The sequence below is a fragment of the Mauremys mutica genome, chromosome 15, assembly GCF_020497125.1.
Source record: "Mauremys mutica isolate MM-2020 ecotype Southern chromosome 15, ASM2049712v1, whole genome shotgun sequence".
Classification (NCBI taxonomy): Eukaryota; Metazoa; Chordata; order Testudines; family Geoemydidae; genus Mauremys; species Mauremys mutica.
Genome location: NC_059086.1, coordinates 7,250,634 through 7,265,117, shown reverse-complemented (window position 1 = coordinate 7,265,117; position 14,484 = coordinate 7,250,634). Strand labels below are relative to the sequence as shown.

Sequence of the window (14,484 nt, the reverse complement as noted above, 5' to 3'; positions counted from 1 at the left end):
CATTTGAATCCCAGGGAAAAGGGATGATCTCAGCCAGGCTACGTACCAGGAACCCGATTTTTGCCCCAAGAGCCGCAATTACCCAGAGGAGGTTTTCTTCCCCATTTGCTTTCAGGTTATTTACTCACAGTATTCATTTGTCTGCTTTGCCGGGTCTCCACTCTCTGCAGCTGTTCATTGGTTTTAGTAACAGTCTTTCACTTTTTGCTTCTGTTTCCTCTTCTTACAGGGTAGCATCTGCTTAGCACTTTTTAAAAAAATAAAACAATTCAAAACAAAATCCTGATCCTACATGGAAGAGGAAGGTTCCTGAGAATTTGGCTGCAGAACTTCAGTGTCTGCATATTTCAGTCCCTATTATTTATTCAGGTGCAGGTCTGATGCAATCTGCGCCCCCAAGAATGCCCATATGATGCACGGGGGGCCCTTAGAATACCTGTTAAAAGAGAAGAAGAGAGTAGATTAAAAGGTGGGGAAATCAACCAATGCATCAGCCCTTCTCTGCATCATTGAAGCACCAGGCATGGGAGCGAAACAGGTTAAAAATCCCCATGGTTCTTTCCCACTAGACAGACGTCAAGAAAGAAAAAGGCCTTCAGCCAATTATTTCCTTACACTCGGAAGGGGTGAAATTCAGCCCTGTGCAGACAGCCAGGGCAAGGTCTGTGCATCACAGCGGGGTTAAGTGGCAATTCACTGCCCAGGTGCTCGGAGACTTCAGTGGCACAGGTGTCCTCCTGGATTGGAACAGCCGGCTGGAATCCTGTGAGGTACAGAGCAGAGAGAGGTTTGGGCCACAACGTTCACCTCAGAGGCTGAGCTTCTGCAGACTTTTGGGATGTTCCCATCTGAGGAGGAGGATTTTGGCCAGCCCCAGCTCAGAGCTTTCAGTCACTTCAACCAGTGATTCTCTGGCACAGTTGATCTAAAGCAGCTGAACTTTTCAGGCCTTGCCCCCATCTCCGACCCCCCTCCCACCTCGCATTGCCCTCTAACAGCCCTCTCCCTTCTCTCGATCCCTGCCAAGCCCAAATACAGAGCCTAGCCCACGCTCCTCCTCTCAGACCCTCTCCTCACACGACCCTCCCCTACCTTTGAGAGGCTGATCCCGGTGCACTTTACCCAGCTCCTGGAGAAATCATGGCTCCTCAGGACAACCTGGGAGTGGGTGGTTCCAACCTCTGTGTGGGGTGCGTGGTTTTCTGTCTAAGCTTCACTGAGAGCCAGCATGTCTCGATTTCACAGGATGAGTGAAGTCTAGGAAGCGCTGCACTTCTTGAGGACTTCCAACTTCGCCCCATTTATCAATGGCTTCCACCTTATTTGGATCAATCATAACATCTTCTGGGGAGAGGATGTACCCCCAAAACTCTGTGGAGAGTTGGCTGGAGGTTCCGCTTTTCCAATTCTGCGTTGAAACCATGCAGCCGAAACCTCTCCAGGTTCGGATGTGCTGCGCGTGCTGCTCTGGGTTCTCCAAAAAGAGACGTATGTCACCCCAATAGATGACACTGTCCCCAAATACATCACTGATTAAGTGTTTCAAGGTCAGGGGACCGTTAGTTAGCTCAAATAGCATATCAGACCGTTAAAATGTCCATCGTGTGTTTTGAAATCTGTCTTCCATTTGTCCCTTGCCCAAATGAGCCTTAGATTGGAAATTTGTCCCTTTACCCAGCTCCTGGAGAAATCATGGCTCCTCAGGACAACCTGGGAGTGGGTGGTTCCAACCTCTGTGTGGGGTGCGTGGTTTTCCGTCTAAGCTTCACTGAGAGCCAGCATGTTTCGATTTCACAGGATGAGTGAAGTCTAGGAAGCGCTGCACTTCTTGAGGACTTCCAACTTCGCCCCATTTATCAATGGCTTCCATCTTATTTGGATCAATCATAACATCTTCTGGGGAGAGGATGTACCCCCAAAACTCTGTGGAGAGTTGGCTGGAGGTTCCGCTTTTCCAATTCTGCGTTGAAACCATGCAGCCGAAACCTCTCCAGGTTCGGATGTGCTGCGCGTGCTGCTCTGGGTTCTCCAAAAAGAGACGTATGTCACCCCAATAGATGACACTGTCCCCAAATACATCACTGATTAAGTGTTTCAAGGTCAGGGGACCGTTAGTTAGCTCAAATAGCATATCAGACCGTTAAAATGTCCATCGTGTGTTTTGAAATCTGTCTTCCATTTGTCCCTTGCCCAAATGAGCCTTAGATTGGAAATTTGTCCCTTTACCCAGCTCCTGGAGAAATCATGGCTCCTCAGGACAACCTGGGAGTGGGTGGTTCCAACCTCTGTGTGGGGTGCGTGGTTTTCCGTCTAAGCTTCACTGAGAGCCAGCATGTTTCGATTTCACAGGATGAGTGAAGTCTAGGAAGCGCTGCACTTCTTGAGGACTTCCAACTTCGCCCCATTTATCAATGGCTTCCACCTTATTTGGATCAATCATAACATCTTCTGGGGAGAGGATGTACCCCCAAAACTCTGTGGAGAGTTGGCTGGAGGTTCCGCTTTTCCAATTCTGCGTTGAAACCATGCAGCCGAAACCTCTCCAGGTTCGGATGTGCTGCGCGTGCTGCTCTGGGTTCTCCAAAAAGAGACGTATGTCACCCCAATAGATGACACTGTCCCCAAATACATCACTGATTAAGTGTTTCAAGGTCAGGGGACCGTTAGTTAGCTCAAATAGCATATCAGAGCATTAAAATGTCCGTCGTCTGTTTTGAAATCTGTCTTCCATTTGTCTCTTGCCCAAACGAGCCTTAGATTGGAAATCCTTGCAGATGAAGGTTGATGAAACCCTTTGCAGATTTCCTGTGAGCCAACAATTGTGGGATTCACAGCAGAGGGTAATGGTTTCAAATGATCACTTTGTTCAGGAGCTGATTGTCTAAAGAGAGGCGTAGCAGAATCCCACATTTCTTCTTCCCCAAAAGGGCCTGCTCTTAGGACCGGTTCTCATGACTGTACGCAGGGAGATCCACTAATTCTGGTCCCAACAATGCGTAAATACAGGGAAAAGCAACTTTCAGCCAAGGTAGTAGGTCAACAGGGCAGTCATAGTCCTGATCTAGAGGTAACGAGTCCACATTTCTTTCCACGGTATCCATGTAATCTTGGTATTTATCAGGAACGCCACCATCAATCAAACCCTAACCCCTCCCCTTGACCCTCCCAAGCCCTACCCGTTGACCCCTTAGTCCCTCCCACCTGTCACCGGAAGTCCCGCCCCATGGGGGGTTTAACTCCGGGGTCAAGGTGGCCACATGACTGGAAGCAAGGTGTGTCATGTGACCCCTCTAAGAACTCCTCCCACCACTCTCTACCAATCAGGATGGGTTTCATCCCAGAAGGACCACCCTGAGAGGAGATTTGACCAGTCAGGGTAAGTTCTGAGGTGGGGTGACCCATCCAGAAGTGGATCGTGTGACCCCTCTAAGAACTCCTCCCACCGCCATCTACCAATTAGGATGGGTTTGACCCGATAGGACTGCCCTAAGAGGAGATTTTGACCAATCAGGGAGAATTCTGGGGCAGGGTGACCCGTCCAGAAGTGGGCCGTATGACCCCACTAAGAACTCCTCCCAAGGCCCTCTGCCAATCAGGGTGCAGCACCATTACCCCATAAGTCCCAGCACCGGACAGATGAGGCCATCTCTTACCAAGGACACATGGTTTAGAAATTGTGGAAAGGCTCCTGAGAGGAAACCTGGACTCCTTCACCATCCCCGTGAGAACTTCAGACTCTGTCTTCGCCCCGAGGGTCTTTGACCATCCGCGGAGAAAGCGCTACGTCAGCGACAGTCCCGAGCAGAAGGAGGGAGCGACCGAGGGGAGCCCTTCGGCCCAGCCATTGATGGATAAACCGGAACCGGAACCCCAAACCCAACTGCTTGTGAGAGACCCCAATGAGCATGGTGGCCTCTCTTTGTCCACCCGCTTAGAGGTGGAATGCGATTGAGGCTCAGGGGTGTCACCGGTGGAGAAGGTGAACAGAAAAGACGTCACACAGGTAAATGAATGATTAAGAAGCAATCGCTTCTTAATGGGTAAGGAACTGGGGGTTGTGTAAATCTAAAAACAAGCAGTGGGCTGCTTACACTGTTTCTGTTATGAAAATCAACAGCTCAATGATGCCTTTCTAGACGGCCTGGAAACCCTGGACAGCGTTGCATCAAGCAGGGAAGATAACCGGGCCCACCTTGGTTTTGCTCAACACCGATACAAGTTGTTGGACAGGACTCTGAGGATGATGGCCATGAGGTGTTTCAGAGGAGGCTTGGCATAGTAACTGAGCCGGTGTATCGTCAAGAGCGTAAAAAAGTCACGCAGACTATTGTATGTGTTGCTGTTTATGCTGCCCTTAAGCACTGCCTGAGGGAAAAGCTTTGTAAAGAATGTGAGGGACGTGTCATAGATATCAACTGCAAGCTCTGGGGCCTATGTGCTGAGCTGGGTTTGGAAAGCTGATTAAACACCGTTATTGCCAGAAGTTCTGCTGTGCAATGTCTGTGCCTAAGCCAAGAACATTTAGCGCAAGGGGGGACCTTGTTCAATGCTGTGCAATTGAGTGGAGCCCCTGACTGTGTTTTAAAGAAAATAACCTGCTTACAGCTGGGGTGGAAAAATTGCAGGCACCTTCTGGTTCATTTTCTTTAAAACACAGTCAGGGTCTCCACTCACTTGCACAGCATTTCTCCAGTTATGGCAATCATGTGAACAAGGACGTGTGCATCACGAATTGTGGGTTTTTTGCTATAAAACCTGTTGAAAAATCTCTATTCAGGGGGATGACAGTTTGCTGCCCCCCCCCCCGGCATGCTCGTAATAAAGGGGCCTCGGGTGATTCTGATCCAAACACAACGCGGGGTCGTTTTTCCACGACACGGCGTGATATTGGCCGTCTAGTCTGCACAAAAAGTTACAGATCCCTGCTTAAGGAAAAGACTATTTGTAAGAAATCTAAAAGGATTCAGCTAGAGAATGGTGAGGGGACAAACACACGATAGAAAACTTGGTAGCTGTAAATTAAAAATAAAAAACCCTATTGAAAAGGGCTTTGTGACTATCTGTGTTTCTGTTCGAAGGCCTTTGGCCCTTAAGTGAGCTAATAGTGTTAATGAAGCGTCTTGGTTTGGTTTCAAGGAGCTGTATGTCTTTTCAATCAAAAATCAATTGTGTGTGAGAACCTAGCGCTTGTGGGTTTTGTGTGTAAAAGTGACCCATTTACAGCAAAAAGCTGAAATGTATGTTGGGGGGCGGGGGAAATCCTAAGAAATGTGCTTACAGTAAATCAAACAGGCTGTTCAGACCTGTGTTTGAGTACAATAGAGTTGACTTATCCTCTTGAACTGAGTGGGTTTAACCCCCACCCCCCCTCACTGAATAGCCAGGGTGACTGCGATTACTTACCCTTGCTGCCATAGGGTTAAATTTGATGGGGGTAGGTGGGGGTGGATGGTGAGTTCTGATTAATATGAAATGAAATAAAACCTCAGGAATTCGCAGATGCCATTGGACAGTTTCAATATAACTGCTGGAGTTGGCAGAACTCAATTGGACAGTTTCAATATGACCCCAGGAGTTGGTGGAACACTATTGGACAGATTAAATATGGCCCTGGAGTTGGTCAAATGCTCTGGGTCGTTCTTTCTAGAAAACACCCCCACCCCAAACTTTAAGCATGAAAGAAACGTGTTTAAAAAAAAACCCCCAAGCCCCAAGACATTCATTGATCTCTGCAAAGGGCCCCCCGCTTGGAAATGGGGACTGTTCAATACTCTAAGAAGGCCCCACAGAAACATTTATTTTAACTTACAGAAAAAAAGAAAAAAGAAAAAAAAAGCCCTGTTGTGCAGACAGCTTGGTCCCCGCACCCCAGATCACCACAGGGGGTGCTGCGGGAGGGGTGCCTAAAGTCCTTCAGGATCTATTAGTTCAGAGCTGTGGGGATTAAATTAACCTGCTAGCTACTCTGCTGAAGTCTGTTTGAACAATGGGCTAAGATGGTAAGGGGTGTTATTGAACAGTATATGGAGGCAAACTTGGTTTGGTGTGTTTCTAAAGCTGCTGATTTGTGTGTGAGAGGGGTCTGGGCAAGGCATAGGTGTAGGGTTTTAAAAGTACTTGGTTTGTTTCAAACCAACAGGGTTTTTTTCCTGTGCAAAATGTGGTTTAAAATGGATTTTAAAAGCAGTTTGGTTTTTATTCTGCAAAATGAGATGCATTTTAAAAAAATGTTTTTGAGGTTTTTGTTGTTGTTTGTTTGTTTGTTGTTTTTTGGTTTATGTTTTAAGTGGTAGAAATAAACTCAAAACCGGTGTTTGTCGTACAGCCTGAACTGGATGATTTGTTTTAAAGCTGTGACTTTTTAAACAGAAAACTCCCCTAATGAATATTTAGTTTTGAAGTTTACAAGACGGTTTCCTGTGTTTTATAATAATGCTGTTTGCTCCTCAGTACGGTGGAAACATGAGAGATCCTTAGAGCAGAGGGAAAACAAGCTCAGAAGAAAAGGGAACGAGACAGCTGAAAGGGAAAATTCACCAGCATCAGTGACTGATGATGGATGGATGAAGCCCAGTAAATATATTTTGCTTATTGGTTGGGTTGTTCTGTGAGGTTTTGTATTTGAAGTGAATACATAGGTGTCGGTGAGAAAGATGGTAAAGTTCAGTTTTGTAAAATGGTTCCCCCCACCCCCCTTAGGCCTGGGCAACTTTTCTGACAATGCTTAGTCCGCGCTACAAGGATACCTCCTCCAGAACCACCAAAGAGCCAGGAATCTGCTTGGAGACCTTTAACAACGCAAAACAGCACAAGAGTGCAGATGAAGCACCCGGGCAGTCCAAACCTCATATCCGTCAAACCCAAGGGCAAAACAAGACTGTGGTAAACAACAACCACAACTCCAGTTCCTCAGCGGCCACTGCCACAGCAAACCCTGAGTAAACACCCACATTCACAAACCCGGAACCTGCGCTCGAGGGGCTCTGAACGTGCGCAGAACCACACACATTCACAAACCCGGAGAACGCGCTCGAGGGGCTCTGAACGTGTGCAGAATCACACACATTCACAAACCCGGAGCATGCGCTCGAGGGGCTCTGAACGTGCACAGAACCACACACATTCACAAACCCGGAGCATGCGCTCTAGGGGTTGTGAATAAAACACCAAGGACTGACAAACCATTCTCCCAAAACCATAAGCTCGTCACCGCTCCCCTATATTCTAGTATTTGGGAACAGTTTGATGGTTCATTCAGAAAACTGATAGACGCTGTGTCCCCGGGGTGGGATGGGCTAAAAGAACGGCATTCTAAAGAGAGTTGGGAAAAATCTGACGCTTCGCTCAGAACACTGGTGACCTCTGTATCCTCAGGGGGCCTAATGACCAACCGCAACTCACTTACTGGATGCTGAAACGAGTCTGTTCTTCAAAGAACCGACTGAGCCGAATACTAAAAGGCTAAACCTTACAGCGCCGAGCTTCAAAGGTGCCTAATGTAGGTGAAGCCGAGCGATGCGGAGAAAGTGAAAATCAGTCTGTTTCTAGCAGAACAGGGACAGAATGTAACTGCAACCCCCCAGAAACACCAAAGAGCTCAGAGTCTGTTGCTCAGCAGGTGCTGGATAACGCGAAGAAGCGTTCTAAGAAAAATGCATTCGTACTGCTAAAGAAGCTGGGCCAGGCTACAAATCTCTCTTCATGGAACGATAAAGGGGCTTTTGTGTACAAAGGCTCTGTGGTTAATGGTTCTAACATGCTCGACTTAGTCCGGGCCATGACCCAGACGCGCTCTGTTCCTAGGAGACATGGACCTTAAAGGTGGGATGTGTTTATGAATGTCATGGCGGAACGGAACGTACCACCTTCCGTCATGGGCACTGCGGCCAGGAGAGCTCTATGGAACGTCTCACAACCTCGACCGTCACTTAATCCAGAGGTGACAGTAAGCCGGTACGGGCCAGTACGGAGTACCAGCCAGAGCCAGTACGCCGTGCCAGACCACACCGGCTTCCTCTTCGGGGATTTAAAGGGCTCAGAGCTCCGGCAGCTGTAGGGAGCCCAGAGCCCTTTAAATTCCCCTCACATCTCCAGCAGCTGGGTTGGGGCTGGGATTTAAAGGGCTCAGAGCTCCTGCGGCTGCAGGGAGACCAGAGTCCTTTAAATTCCCCCCGCAGCTCCAGGAGCCAGGCTGGAGCTGGGATTTAAAGGGCTCACAGCAGCAGGGCTGCCTAGAGGATTCCAGGGGCCCGGGGTCTTCGGCAGTGGGGTGCAGCCAGGTCTTTGGCGGTAATTCGGCGGCAGAGGGCCCCCGCCGCGGGTCTTCGGGGCACTTCGGCGGCGGGTCCCGGAACGGAAGGACCCCCCGCCGCCGAATTACCTCCGAAGACCTGGCTGCATTTCGGCGGCGGGTCCCACTTCGGCGGTAATTCGCCAGTGGGGGGTCCTTCCGCTCCGGGGCAGGGAGCAGCAAGCTTTTTAATTCCCGGCCAAGCCCGTTTGCCGGAGCTGCGGTGGGAGGGGAGGAGGGATTTAAAGGGCTCTGGGCTTCCTGCAGCTGCAGGAGCTCCGAGCCCTTTAAATCCTGGACCCAGCCCAGCTGCCAGAGCTGCGGGGGAAAATTAAAGGGCTCTGGGCTCCCTGCAGCTGCTGGAGCTCTGAGCCGTTCAAATCCCTGCCGAGGAAGCCGGTGCGGTCCGGCACGGTATATTGACTCTTCCTGGTACGCCGTACTGGACTGTAATGGCTTATTTTCATCTCTGCTTCAGAGATCCCACGACTGCGGGGAGCCCAGAGCCCTTTAATTTCCCCTCGCAGCTCCGGCAGCTGGGCTGGGGCCAGGATTTAAAGGGCTCGGAGATCCCGCGGCTGCGGGAAGCCCAGAGACCTTTAAATACCCCCCGCAGCTCCGGAAGCCAGGCTGGGGCTGGGAATTAAAGGGCTCAGAGCTCCCGCGGCTACAGGGAGCCCAGAGCCCTTTAAATTCCCCCGCAGCTCTGGCAGCCGGGTTCGGATGTGGATTTAAAGGGCCCGGAGCTCCCCCGGCTGCAGGGAGCCAGAGCATTTCTGGGCTGGGGCCGGGATTGGAAGGGCCCGGAGCTCCTGCTGCTGCGGGGAGCACCAAGCTTTTTAATTCCCAGCCCCAGCCTGGCTGCCGGAGCTGCGGTGGGAGGGGAGGAGGGATTTAAAGGGCTCTGGGCTCCCCGCAGCCGCCGGAGCTCTGAGCCCTTTAAATCCCCGCTGAGGAAGCCGGTGCGGTCCGGCACAGCATACTGGCTCTTGCCGCTATGCTGTACTGGCCCGTACCGGCTTACTTTCATCTCTGGCTCAGAACTCCTACGGCTGCGGGGAGCCCAGAGCCCTTTAAATTCCCCCCGCAGCTCCAGGAGCTGGGCTGGGGCTGGGAATTAAAGGGCTCAGAGCTCCAGCGGTTGCTGGGAACCCAGAGCCCATTAAATCTCCCCCCTGCAGCTCCAGCAGCTGGGCTGGGGCCGGGATTTAATGGGCTCAGAGCAGGGGTGAAAGTAACTTCCAGGATTTACTGGTACTGCTGTAATCCTAAGCGGGCATGGCTTAAACCGGAAGAGGTGGGGCCTCAAGATTTAAAGGTCCTGGAGCATCGGCTGCGGCTGGGAGCCCCAGGGCCTTTAAATCAACCCTGGGCTCAGGGGCAAATGAAAGGGCCCAGGGCTCAGGCCACTGTAGAGACCCGAGCCCTTTAAATTCCCCCCGCAGCTCCGGCAGCCGGATTCGGGTGTGGATTTAAAGGGCCCGGAGCTCCCATGACTGCAGGGAGCACTGAGCCCTTTAAATCTGGCCCCAGCCCGGCTGCCAGAACTGCGGGGGGAAATTAAAGAGCTCTCAGCTCCCTGCAGCCACCAGAGCTCTGAGCCGTTCAAATCCCTGCTGAGGAAGCCGGTGCGGTCCGGCACGGCATATTGGCTCTTCCTGGTACACCGTACTGGACCGTAATGGCTTATTTTCATCTCTGCTTCAGAGATCCCATGGCTGCGGGGAGCCCAGAGCCCTTTAAATACCCCCTGCAGCTCCGGAAGCCAGGCTGGGGCTGGGAATTAAAGGGCTCAGAGCTCTGGCAGTTGCTGGGAATCCAGAGCCCATTAAATCTCGCCTCCCCCTCCCCCCCCGCAGCTCCAGCAGCTGGGCTGGGGCCAGGATTTAATGGGCTCAGCGCTCCCCATGGCTGCGTAGATCCCAGAGCCCTTTAATTCCCCTCCACGCAGCTCCAGCACCCAGGCTGGGGCAGGAAATTAAAGGGCTGAGAGCTCTCCGCAGCGGCAGGAGCTCCGGGCCCTTTAAATCCTGGCTCCAGCCGGGTAAGGCTCAGGCTCCCCACAGCCATGGGAGCGCTGGGCCCATTAAATCCACGCTCGAACCCGGCTGCCAGAGCTGCGGGGGGAATTTAAAGGCCCTGGGGCTCCCAGCCACAGCCAATGCTCCAGGATCTTTAAATCTTGAGAGGCCCCGCCCCTTCGGGTTGAGGCCACACCCCCTCAGGACTCCGGCAGTACCGGTAAGTCCTGGAAGTTACTTTCACCCCTGACTTAATCATTCCTTTACCTGTGTTCACCTTGTGCGCCGGTGACTCCCCCGAGCCGCAGTCGCATTCCACCTCTAAGGGGGTGAAGAAAGAGAGGCCACCATGCTCGTTGGGGTGCTCGTTGGGTTTTGGGTTTGGGTTCCGGCATATCCATCAACGGCTGGGCCAAAGGGCTCCCCTCGGTCGCTCCCTCCTCCTCCTCGGCACTGTCGCTGATGTAGCGCTTACTCCACAGATGGTCAAAGACCCTCGGGGCGAAGACAGAGTCTGAAGTTCTCACGGGGGTGGTGAAGGAGTCCAGGTTTCCTCTCTGCAGCCTTCCCACGATTTCTAAACCATGGGTCCTTGGCGAGAGATGGCCTTGTCCGTCCGGCGCTGGGACTTATGAGGTGATGGTGCTGCACCCTGATTGGCAGAGGGCCCTGGGAGGAGTTCTTAGTGGGGTCAAACAGCCCTCTCCCGGACAGGTCACCCTCCCCCAGAACTCACCCTGATTGGTCAGGATCCCCTCTGGGGGTGGTCCTGTCAGGACAAAACCGATCCTAATTGGTTGAGGGCAGTGAGAGGAGTTCTTAGAGGGGTCACAAGACACACGTCGGGATAGGTCACCCTCCCACCCCAGAGCTCGCCCTGATTGGTCAAATCTCCTCTTGGGGTGGTCCTTCCGGAAGGAAACCCATCCTGATGGGTAGAGGGTGGTGGGAGGAGTTCTTAGAGGGGTCACATGACACACCTGGCTTCCAGTCATGTGGCCGCCTTGACCACGAAGTAATACCCCCATGGGGTGGGACTTCCGGAGACAGGTGGGAGGGACTAAGGGGTCATGGGGCGGGGTTAGGGTTTGATTAATGGTGGGGCCTGTCTACTGCTGCGGGGTGTTGAGTGTTTGCAGGCAGAATGGGAGCCAATGTCCATGTCCAGGCTGGAGGTCGAAGCCGGGTGGTCAGAAATACGAGGCAAAGTCCATATCCATGCAAAGATCGAAGCCATGCAGTCAAAATTGAAGGGGTTGGGGAAGATCAGGAGGAGGAGGAGGAGGTGGCAGGGCTGCAGCGGGTGGGTGGAGGGCCTGGAGCGAGGCTAGAGAAAGGCAAGGAGAATACTGAGCCGGGGTTCAGAACCCAAATCTGGAGCCAAGAAGGGTCACACCAAAGTCATAGCCAGAGACCAGAGTCAAGAGTCCAGCCAGAGTCAACAGTGAGAAACTGGAGGGCAGGGCAGGGCAGGGCAGGGCAGGGCAGGGGGTCCATGCGGGCGGGAATGAGGATGACTTACTGGAGCCTGGAGACCCCTCATCGGGGGACTCCCTTCCTAGCAATACCAGAAGGACAGCGGGGTGACAAAGATGTCTCTGAGACTGGGCTCCAAGCCAAGGGGAGCTCCCATCCGGGCTGTGTGCCAGGACCCCGTCCCCCTCCCTGTTCATTTCACACTCACAGACCCCCTGGCCGGAGGGGAGAATAAAGGGCAGAAGCGAAGGTGCCCCTGGGGGAAAGGCTCTAGGCCGGGACCCAGTCCACTTCCCAGATCTATACCCAGGATTGTGTGACCAGGCCCACAGCCCTTCCTCTGCGTCTCAGTTCCCACCTGCCAGACGGGGAGGCTGCTCCCCTGCCCCAGGGTGTTCGGGGGGAGTTTCCTTCCTGGCTGGGAAGGGCTCAGATACCAGGTGGGTGGATTGGGCCCCGGCTGGGGGATGGTCGGACATTCGCTGTGTCAGGGGTGACAGGGGCCATGGGAGGGTCTGAGCAGTGACGACGGGGGAGGGGCCCCATGTCAGGCCACCCCTCCCAGACTGCAATGGCTATTGAGCACAACCCCTGGCTCTGCGGATGCTCTCACTTCTGGGCCAGCCCCACAGCCTGATTCTTCCCAACCAGTATCTGGCCTGGCCCCAGCCCCAGGGGTCGGGTGGGGCAGGGTGTCCAGAGCGAGGTGCTCGGCCTTGGTTTCTCTCAGTGCTGCGGGGGGCTCTATGGCCGCTCCCCCCAGCCCTTCCCCCCAGGCACAGTGAGACAGAGCAGTACCTGCGGCAGGGGGTCCGAGCTGGTCATGCGAGGGGGGGGGTCCTTCAGTGCTGCCCCACGGAGCACAGCCCCTGCAGGGCGTCAGGCACCTGGCCCAAGACCCTGATGTTAAACAGCTGGATCTTTATGTAGGCTGCGATGTCCTCCTGTTGCAAGGGAACAAGGATCAATCAGAGACTCCGACACCCACGAGAACGAAGGGTATTAACGGCACCGGGAGCCAGCAACATTTCCTCCCCACGTCTGAGGGATGGATTCCCCCGCCCAACCCCCGAGACGAAATCTTCTCTCTTCTCTAGTGATTTCCATCCCCTCTCCCACCGTTGTGGAATGAACTCCTGCCCCCACTCCTCTCAATCCCCCCGCGAGAACTGTTCTACCTCCCAACCCAGCGGGAATCCAGCTCCGCTCCCCAGAGTCCCCTCAGCCACCCTTGCCCCCTCCAGCCGGGGGCTGGGAGGCTTTGGGCAGTAGTGCCGGGGGATGAGAGGAAGTAGACACCTTTCCCCAAGGGATCCCCATGTCCTTAACGTGATGCCATGGCCAGTGGCTCTGGTGAATGGGGCACTTAAGCAGCCTCTGCTGACTGACTCCTCCAGTTCTCCCAGAGCAGGTGGGGGCTGGGATAACACGATACCAGAGCTCTAGGAACCGGCCTGAGGCCCGGAGGGGGAGGAAAGGCTCACAGAGGTGGCTAGGGGAGTTGGCAGCCCCTAGCATGAGCAATGGCAGCGTGTCGTGCTGATGTGACACCTGTTAGGAAATAGCCTTGCTGGGGAGCTGGGTCTGCCCTGCTTTGAGCTGCTCAGGGGACAAGCTGGCACCGACCAATGGCACCTGTCTGGGGTCGCCCTCTCCTTGCTCCCTGGTCAGCGCATGGGGATGGGATGGAAGTGATTTTCAATGGCCTGGAGGTGAAAGGCCCTGGGGGTCTCTCCCCAGGTGACCCCTCTTTGGTTACCTCGTCCTCTAGCAGCTGGCCAGCTTCCCCCAGGATGGAATACGTCAGCACCAGGCCAGCCTGGCTGACGCGGAGGAGGGGGTGGTGAATGGCCAGCAGCCCCGCCTCGAGGAAAGATCTTTTCTGCTCCTCTGTAAACAGCTCGCCAAAGGCCTAAAACCAAAAGAACCAGAGCCCTTACAATGGCCCAGAACCAGGCTCCAAATCCCTCGAGTTTCTCACCAGGTGGAGAAGAGTCCTGGGGCAGCCAACCTTTGGGGTCCCATGGACCAGGAACCCCCGTCAGTAGGAGGCTGCAGGCACTGAGGCCTCAAAAAGCTCTTTCTGGAGCAGGATTCACCGCAGGTGCCATGAGATGCTGGGAATGTGTCTGCGCGCTCTCGAACCCAGCTCACACAGACAGCCCAGGACCCCTGCTGTTCCCAGCAGCGATAGCTCCTGCAGCTCACCCGCTAGAGGTTCGGGGTCTTTTAGATCTGCTTCATTCCCACACCTCACCCCACGGACATTCCCAGGAGCCTCACATACTCTGTGGAAATAAGGAGCAGGCTCTTGCCCTGTGTCCATGACACACTCACTGCAGCGGGAGACAGCTCCACACCTGAGCTGCTGCAATGCACCGGCCGAGAGTCCTTACCTCTCCCACCCTGGCCAGGTTTCTATACCCCAGGCGCTCGGGGTCATGGAGCCCGTCCCGGCACCACAAGTCTGGGGCCTCGCTGGTGTTGAGCCCTGGGGGAGAAAGACACACCCATTGGGGAGGTTTGGCCTTCCGCTTTCAGTGCCTGTTTCCTTTTGGGTGCACACTGGCCAGGCTCCTCCTGGCATCCGCAGCCCAATGGAATCGCAGGGTCCATGCCAGGCGGGTTAGTACCAGAAGGGGGATTTGTTTCAGCCATCACCGTAATCATGTGACCCTTACGGTCATGGGGGTGTCT

At 53.7% G+C, this 14,484-nt stretch overlaps 2 long non-coding RNA genes across 2 annotated transcripts; both read right to left on the bottom strand.

Moving 5' to 3' along the window:
- Positions 1-309: 309 nt before the first annotated feature.
- On the bottom strand, positions 310-1,237 carry LOC123350588. The gene is made up of 3 exons (XR_006573773.1): positions 1,093-1,237; positions 616-763; positions 310-436 (listed from the first exon to the last, which is right to left on the bottom strand). It is a non-coding gene; the product is annotated as an uncharacterized LOC123350588 (long non-coding RNA).
- An 11,362-nt stretch (positions 1,238-12,599) lies between these two features.
- LOC123350589 lies at positions 12,600-14,236 on the bottom strand. Its single transcript, XR_006573774.1, has 3 exons — positions 14,184-14,236; positions 13,547-13,699; positions 12,600-12,731 (listed from the first exon to the last, which is right to left on the bottom strand). It is a non-coding gene; the product is annotated as an uncharacterized LOC123350589 (long non-coding RNA).
- Positions 14,237-14,484: the final 248 nt, after the last annotated feature.